At 38.7% G+C, this 7907-nt stretch overlaps 1 pseudogene; it reads left to right on the top strand.

Annotated features, from left to right (window-relative positions):
• Window positions 1-6188: 6188 nt before the first annotated feature.
• Window positions 6189-6307, top strand: LOC118601042 (annotated as a pseudogene).
• Window positions 6308-7907: the final 1600 nt, after the last annotated feature.

The raw sequence follows: 7907 nt of genomic DNA, 5'->3' as shown, positions 1-7907 counted from the left end.
CATCTGGAGGAAGCAGTGCCTCCTAGGAAGATGGAAAGGCCATAAACCCTCAAAGACTGTCCATTTGATTTATGTGATAATAATGCAACTGTTAATCTCAAAAGGCAAAGCCATTCATCCAAAATTCCAACCTCCTGGGTCCCCTGACTCACTGAGAACAGTCACCTCTCACTGACTGCTCCTGTGGGTCAGACATTTTACATGCAGTATCTATTTAATCTTACCACAAGCCAGAAAGCTGTGTACTGTTGGGATCCTCAGTTTACAGATGAGGAAACAAAAACTTGGGCAGGTCAAGTAACCTGCCCAAAGTCACAGGTTGACTATGTTGAGTTGTTCACTGGCATGAGTGGCCCAGCTGAGAGTATATCTCACGTCTGACTCCAAAGCATGTGCTTTTCACCCCTGTTCCACACTCTCCCAACAGTCCCATTGGAAGGTACTTGTTTAGAAAAACAATTCAGTTCATCCTGAGGCTACAAATGATACTGTTCTTGGTTTTATTCAAATCTTAATTTATTGGGCAGCAGAAGAGTGAATGCTGTATTATCTGCCCTATAAGAAATATAGTTCATTCCAGTTAATATTAGATGCCTACTATGTGCCTGACCATATTAACCAATGTATTGCCAACTGTAAATACTACAGGAGGCATCACTAAGTATTAGACAAATGAAAATGCGTTTGCATCTTTCCCTGGAATGTATGGATTTTAATTCCCATAAACAATAATTCTCTTTGAAGATGATAAGCAGTGGTAATCACTATGAATTTAAATTAATTTAAATAAAGAGAAATCAACAGCTTTTTTTTTATGGTCTGCTGATTAGTACAGTTGACCAATCGATGGAGTCAAAACGAAAGCAAGCAGCCAATTCAGGTGGTAGGACAGACACTTGAGACCATAAACGAAGTCTTTGTAAAAGAGGGTAATTAGATAAGTGTTGTGAGGGCTACATGAAGAACCCCCCAGGAGCAGGCTGTGTCTTATTCGTTCTTATATTCCTAACGTCTCATACATAATATGTGCAGAATGAATGAGCCAGTGAATGAATGAATGATTTACAGGCTTTTCCTTGCAGAGCATCTCCTGGGATGCACCGCAGTTGGGGGTGGTAGAGGGGGAGGTGCTGTATCAACTGCACAGCACATGGCAATCTTAAATGCATTCATAAGGGTTTAGATAAACTTTGAGGGCTTTCTTTATTGATTTATATTCTCTCACTTAATAAAATATGCCTGTAAAATCTATGCTGTTGCGCACATCTTACAGTGAGAAAACTGTGATTCATTGAGTTTAAGTGACTTACCAAAACACACAGAGTAAAAAGGCAGTGAAGCCCTAATCCAGACAAAGATGTCTGGCCTCTGAGCACACTCCCTTTCCTCCACCTCACTCTGAAAGTGTCTGTGTTTCTTTCTGGGAAGGACACCTCAGTGTATCTCTAACTCTTAGGGGAAAAGATAAATGGCAAAAAAGAAAAAACTTTGCAAAGAAAAGAACTATAACCACTTAAAATGAAAGCACAGACAATTTGTATCTAAACTGGAAGTTCCTAACCTTTTTATTTTGAACATTTCAAACCAACGGCGAGAGGGCTAGGCACAGCCCTGTCCTACAGTTCTTCCCATAGAAGAAATAAATGTAAAAATAACTTCAAAGTGGGAATTATTGCTACTTGTAACCAAACATAAGTTTCTTTTTGTTTTCAAAGAAGTGAGGAGTATTAAGACAGTACTGATAGGGAAACAGTTGAAAGAACATTGTTTAAAAAGGTTTTTGTGATTTTCTTTAAATTCAGATTAATCACACCATCTTTAAACTCCTTACTTAAGCTAAATTGGATATAAAATCAAGCAATTTTGAATTGCTAGTTTTGTACACAAATTAACAAAAATATTTTATTGTGTGCATTTGACTGCCTGATGCCTAGTTTACTGACTGTACAATTTGTTTGCAAAGACCTCCAAGGTCCAATGAAAGTGGAGGTTTAATTTGACCTATAATTGAGCTTTGCCAAAAACTTAATTCTTCTCAGATGGGATGGGATAAAGGGGGTGCCCAAGAATGGGTGGCAGAGTTTCCTAAAAATCTTTCCATGGGCATAAATTTTTCCCAGCCTGTCTTCCTTTCCGAACCATTTTCTACACTTTCCAGGTGTAGAAGAAGAAAATGCAGGCATCGTGACTCCTCACTGAGAGTCAGCTCCTTCACCTTCTGCTGTTGATTCCCCTGTTGTGGACATATTTGCTGGACTCGAAATGGAGATACATGGTCTGGCTGTGAAAAAATGAAGTTAAGACTATTCCAGAAAATCTAGGACAGATGTTCTTCAGAGCTGGAGCAACTAATGACTGTGTACACAGTCATGGCCTAATAAATGCCTTCACTGAAAACCACAATGGCATCCTAAAAGGCATTTTGAGTTTTCTTCAAAAATCTTATCCACAGCTAGGTTTTTTCTAAATCATAAATTCTTTCAGGATCCAAGACTATGCCAATTTGCTATGTGCCTTTATCCCATCCAGGTACTTCAGTATCACACTTTTCTGTTTAAAATGAAAACTAAATTTAAAACCAAAACCTGAGATCACTCACTTAAATCCCGGGAACTTTAAAATATGATTAAAGATGTAATGTATTCTTTTCCACTTGAAAAATAAACATAACTGACCCTTAAACAACATGGGGAATAGGGGTGCTAACCCCCTGCACAGTCAAAAACCGTGTATAACTTTTGACTCTCCAAAAACTTAACTACTAATAGCCTATTGTTGACTAGGAGCCTTATCAATAGCATAAACAGACAATTCATACATACTTTGTATGTTATGTGTATTTTATACTGTGTTCTTACAATAAAGTAAGCTAGAAGAAAAAGTGTTTTTAAAATCACAAGGAAGAGAAAATACATTTACAGTATTTATTGAAAGAAAAACATACAGTGGATCTGTGCAGTTCAAACTCATGTTGTTCAAGGGTCCACTGTAAGTAGTTTGATAAATAAAGTGCTACTCCAAACATATCACAGCAGTAGAATGCTCCCAGTGAAGTATTAACTGTTGGTTTGTTTAGATAAGAAATACATCTAGTTGAAATCAAGCTGCAATTATTGGACTTCAAAGGAAAATAATTTGGCTCCACAATGTGGGTTCTAATCTCACATCAAAAGCAGTTGTATCATAGTCAGCTTACGAAAAGAAAACAATCTTTTTCAACCAATATGAAGCATGGGAAAACAAGGATAATATTTCTTAAAAACTTCAGAGAAATAGTGAAACACATAGCATTTCAGAATTTTTTTTTTTTAATGTGAGCTGCCTAGAGACAGTATACTTCATGAAATAAGAACAGGTATGAAACCCAAAGGGGGTCATTTGTTTTCATTTTTAAGACTTTGAGAAAAGTATATTAATAAGAGAAATTATCAGAGGTAAGCTCTGCCCTAGTTACTTATGGATGGGGATATAAGGACCATGAAGAAGTATAAAATTCTAAAATTAACCCAACAATTCCAATCCCAAAGTAGAACATCATTCCTCAGAATTCAATGGGAAATCTGATAAATGCAGATTCTAGCTCAGTAGGTCTGAGGCGGCGGGGGTGGGGGCGTGGGGGTGGGGGACCTGAAAGTCTGCATTTCCAACAGGCTTCCACATGATGCTGATGCTGCTGGTCTGTGGACCACATTTTGAGCAGCAAGGACGTAGAACTTTTGACCTCTGAATCCCACACATCCATCACTCCTTGACAAAAGCCAGCAGCCTAACTAGATAAAATGTGGCACAGTGTGTAGCCCTGAAGGGGGTAAGGAGTATTTTCATGTGTTAAATGACCTCCCATAGAGCCAACACAACAATATAAAGCAAAATAAAACTAGAATTTCAATGGCAAAGATCAGCTCATTAGGAGCATATCACCAGAAAGATTTAGATAAAAGGCAACTGAAGTAGAGTGAAGAGTGTCCTAGGGCTTTTTCCTGCAGCCTTTGATTTCTCTGGAAAGTTTGGTGAAGAAGCACAAAGAGAGGGCAGTCCAACCAAGTGGTGGCCAAAGTCATTATCAGCTCTGACTTTCGGAGATTGAAAAATGGATGGAACTTTACACAACAAACAACTGACTTAGAGGTACTTAGCATACTGAGTGAAAACTGGGAATGAAGTGAGGAATTATAGTTATTATAGAGCTAAAGGTGATGTTTTAACATCCTGGTCCTTAACCTTACCCAGTCTCCTCATCTGCATAATGGAAGAAATAATAACATCTTTCCCAGGGTTATTGTGAAAATTAAAATGAGTTCTATTAAAGCAATTGAAACAATTCTTAACCCATAGCAAGCACTACACATTATTATTATTATTATTATTATTATTAGGTTTATGTTACATTGATTGGGAATATCCAGGAATCTATTTCCAATACAGAATTGTCATCAGCTATAAAAATGTTTGGGGCCTCACTAGGAAAGCCATCCATTGAAAATAGTATATTAATATAAAATTGGTGATAATCACTGAGCAAATAGATACTACTTTTCAGGGACAGACATTTATAGGGGGAAAAACTATTAGAACCTAATTCCTCACTTAACACAGAAATAATAAAATGAAAAAGATCATCTGAAAGAAGATATTAGGCCTTGATGACTTTAAAGAGAAATAGATGACTTTCAGCCTTCAATGGAGACTATTATTCTTACTCTAAGAACAATAAGCTTTTTTAATAAGCCATTAAAAATCAATATTTTATTGCTGATGCAATATAAAAAACAGCAATAAAATAATACTTCCCCAACAAACCCCAGCTAAAGCCAACACTAGCTAATGATAGGAGTCAAAAAAATAGCATGGTTTTGCCATGGCGTGGTAATATATGATTTTTCAGGAGAACAACTGTATGTTAAATAAGGAAGATATTGACATCATTTTACTACAGAAGGTTCTCACAGACATTTGCCTTAGTCATTATAACTCTGAGCTCCAACTTTTGGAAGAGTCATTGATCAAAACAATGCATTCTTGCCTCTAGGAGAACTCATCTCTAATGAGAAGTAAGATTTGGAAAGTGAGTTTGTCATAAAGGAGAACTGGGCTGAGACTGAGAAACTTTGGAGACCCACTAGAATGTAGCTCAGTAAGGGCAGGAGTTTTGTCTGGTTGGATTACCATGGGGACCACAGCTGCTGAGAGAGTGATTGAATGAGTAAATGAGTTTAGCTATATAAATCTGTCCACTGCTCTCATTGGCCAAATAGGGAGCTAGAACTGAAAACAATACTTCTCCATTAACATTCATTAACATCCTTCTATCATTACTTTCCAGGATTCTATGATTGCTGCTCTGTATAGAAGAAACTTCGTTGGATATATTTTTATGGAGCTTAAATAAGTATTAGATCACTGTAGAGATTGGCTCCCTGTACACGATACAGGCAAGATAAACAGTACCAGTCTCTATTCTAACCACTCTCCAACAGACAAGAGATATTCAGATCTATTTTTAGGCTGGACAAGTGGGAGCCTCCTGTCTCCTGGGCATTCTATGCTAATTTGTTCTTGAGTGTACAACATGCTCGGCTGACTTTCAGAACAGGCTTGGAGTTTTCAAAACCTTGAGCATCTTTTTCTCCAGGCCAAAAGCTAAAATTTTAATCCAAGCAATTTTCCAAAGGGTGCTCCTCAGCTGAGCAGCCTTTGACTGTGCCCCAAATAGTCATGGAATCTCCCCATGCACACATTACTCGTGCATCCAGTTCCAGTAAGCTTTACCCAACCACTCTGACCAGTCATGTCCCCACTTCATGAATACTCACACCCTGTACCTTTCTCCCACACAGCACTTTATACCAAGAGAAATTTCGCAATTTGGTCATTATTTAATTACACTAGACTCCAGTTCCCTGGGCCCACAATCCATGTCTGCTATTGTTTATTGTGGTCTCCCTAGCATTTAGCACAGTATCTGGTGCTTACTTGTCTCCAAACAAATACTGAATGAATGGATGAATGATTTAAGTAGTCAGCTTTAGGAGGAAGAAAATGAGAAATTCCTAGAACATCCAAAGACTCCTCCAAATTTTAATAGCATGAACAAAGCCTTGTAGATTCTATATAGAACACTAATACAAGAAAAGTAGTTTCTAAGTCAATTTAGCATCCTCAAGCTACCCAATTGAACTATAATCCCAGTCTACGGCCATGCTACCCTGAACAAGCCCAATCCCATCTGATCTCACAAGCTAAGCAGGGTTGGGCCAGGTTTGTACTTGGATGGGAGACCACCTAGGAAGACCAGGTGCTGTAGGCATAAAAAATTTAAAAAAGAAATAAGGGATCGGAAACTGACAAGGTCCTTGCAATCTGTGAGGTCAACCAAGCGTTGCCTCACCTAAAAAAAGAAAAAAGAAAAAGAAATATAATCCCAAATATCGCATACCATGCCAGTGTAACAGTAAGAACGTGTGCTCCAGCTCTTTTCGGATATAAGCTCAAACTTTAGCTTTTCACCTTCTTGAAGAAATTCATCTTGAAGAAATTACTGAAGCCTCAATTTTGTCATCTGCAAAATAAGACTTGTTCATAGGGCTGTTGGAAAGATGAAATGAGACTACACATAGAGGGGCTTAACAAAGTGTGGGGCATATGATGAGTGTCCAGAAAATGTTATCTCTTTTTAAATATTATTTATTGTGGCCTGAAATAGACTGTGGTGTTCGTGTGACCAGCAGGAAACATTCAAAAACAATGATTCTTAAATATTTTCAATGATGACTATTTCTACACCAGTTTATCATATCTGGATCTTGTTGTTTGGGTTTTGATAATCCTGCAATTACGCTAGGAGCATCTTGGATGACATATCATAAATAAATCATTAGCTTACACCAGGAAGAAAACCCAAGAAATTGTAAGAGGAGGTATAAGACCCTAGCCAGGGGCCATCTGAGCATTCCAGTCCTTAAGCACCAATGAACAGAGTGAGATGATCTGATCAGGAGGTCAGGAGGGCACTTACCTTTACTTTGACTTTCTCAGCAGGCCCTGGGGCCCCCACAGATACTTCCCTCCTGATAACTCACCTCCCAGCACTCATTTGCCTTAGTTTCAGGTACAATGTGACAGTTCAAACCAGATCCAGTCTCACAGCCGGTGTGAGAGTGGCAAGATTAGTAAACTTCAAAAGGTTAGAAGAACTTGATAAGCCAAGGACAGGGGTGGGAATATTTATTTAAAAGCTTACAGTGCCTGAAATATTCCATCTGAGCTCCCTCGCCCCCCACCTTCCTTCCCCTTAACCTTTCTGTGACCCTCTCTTAGCTCTTAAAGTTTCTTGCCTTGGGTCAGCTGCATTCCCAACCATAGAACTTTTTTTTTTTTTTTTTTTTTTTTTGCGTAGTTAAGGTTCCAGAGACACATCCCTCTCTTTGGGGTCCCTTGAGGGTTTAAAAAAAAAAAAAAAAAAAAAAAAAGGAGATCAACATTTACATTGGTAAATACACTCAGCTGTGGGGAGGGTTTAATCTTTTTTACAACCCTAGCTGCAGCTGTGCTGTCTGCTTTACCCCCCCACTGGCCCTCTGCCTTCCTGGAAATAGCTCTCCCGAAAGAGTGCTGGGACACATGATTTCAGCCTCACTAAATATAGCTAACCGGAGATCACAGACGATGCCATTACCAGATGGGATAACTTCAGTGGGGTTCATGGATCCAGGAAAAGAGAGCAAGGAGGGACATAAGGGAACCTCGTGAAAATTAAGCCATATGAAATGAGGCTGTCTGCTCGGGAGGGGCATTCAGATAAGGGGAAGTTTCCTTGGTGGAGGCTGTGAAGAGGGGAAATAGTCTTCCCTGGCACTCTCTGAAAATCCCAAACTAATCTCCTACATCATTTTCCCCACCTCCTTTTT

This window comes from Rousettus aegyptiacus, unplaced genomic scaffold (assembly GCF_014176215.1).
Source record: "Rousettus aegyptiacus isolate mRouAeg1 unplaced genomic scaffold, mRouAeg1.p scaffold_m13_p_3, whole genome shotgun sequence".
In the NCBI taxonomy this organism is placed as follows: Eukaryota; Metazoa; Chordata; class Mammalia; order Chiroptera; family Pteropodidae; genus Rousettus; species Rousettus aegyptiacus.
Note: the sequence above shows the minus strand (reverse complement) of the source record. Positions and strands in the feature narration are given on the sequence as shown.